Here is a 1,100-nt window from a genome sequence, read left to right on the forward strand (position 1 = left end):
TCTACAATAGAAATCATAGCGATCGTAGGGCCTTAAGTCGTAGAAAATCATTAATGATACTTACAGCTGACGGCATATTTTCTTGATTTTCCATAATTTCGTGGTAATTATAAAAAAATTCAAAATCCACTTCAAAAATCAATGAAATTAAGTTTATTCGATGCGTTTTTGTATGAAACGGAAGAAATCTGGCAAAATAAAGCGTCGCTCTGCCCCACGAACCAAGATATTAAGCGTTAATAAAAAATAAACCGCTGATTGTTGCATATAGGCATAAACGGCGCGTATGTAAAACGGCGGATCATCGGTGATTGGTCGAATCCTTTGATACGCGAATACGCGCGTACAGTGATACGCGTCATGGGACGGCACCCTAAGAGCATTCGGCGGATTCAATAGTTGAGTGAGCGCTCGCTGTTATTGGTGTATTTTTTTAGCTCATCCAATCAGAATTTTAGATTTAGAAGAATACACCAATAACAGTGAGCGCTCACTCAACTGTTGAGTCCGCCGAATGCGCCCAATGGCAGCAGTAAGGGTGCCGTCACATGCGGCGTGACCAGCGTAAGCGTAACTTGCACTGACCAATCATATCGTTTCACTTGAACATCAATTTCTGTCTAGTCATTTTATGCTCTGCCCCACGAACCAAGATATTAAGCGTTAATAAAAAATAAACCGGTGATTGTTGCGTATAGGCATAAACGGTGCGTACGTAAAACGGCGGATCGTCGGTGATTGGTCGGATCCTTCGATACGCGAATACGCGTGTACAGTGATACGCGTCATGGGACGGCACCCTCACTGTCCCGAATCAATGCTAATCAATGCTCCGAATCAGTGCTAACCAATTCGATTGGCTTCACTTCAGAGCTAAGAGTTCGGCTATAAAAATGGTATTGTTTGCAAATTCGATTACGAAACGGTAAATTATATTAATAAATTACATGTATTTTTATTTTTACCTAAATACCGATATATCTTACATGAAATTGTTAATTGTAAATTGTTAATTGTTAATTGTTAATTGTTTAAAAATTTCTGAATTTTCATATAATAATTGTAATTTATTAAATGTTTCTCTCTTTAGACGAAGGTGT

The sequence above is a fragment of the Trachymyrmex cornetzi genome, unplaced genomic scaffold (assembly GCF_001594075.2).
Source record: "Trachymyrmex cornetzi isolate Tcor2-1 unplaced genomic scaffold, Tcor1.1 scaffold380, whole genome shotgun sequence".
Taxonomy (NCBI): Eukaryota; Metazoa; Arthropoda; class Insecta; order Hymenoptera; family Formicidae; genus Trachymyrmex; species Trachymyrmex cornetzi.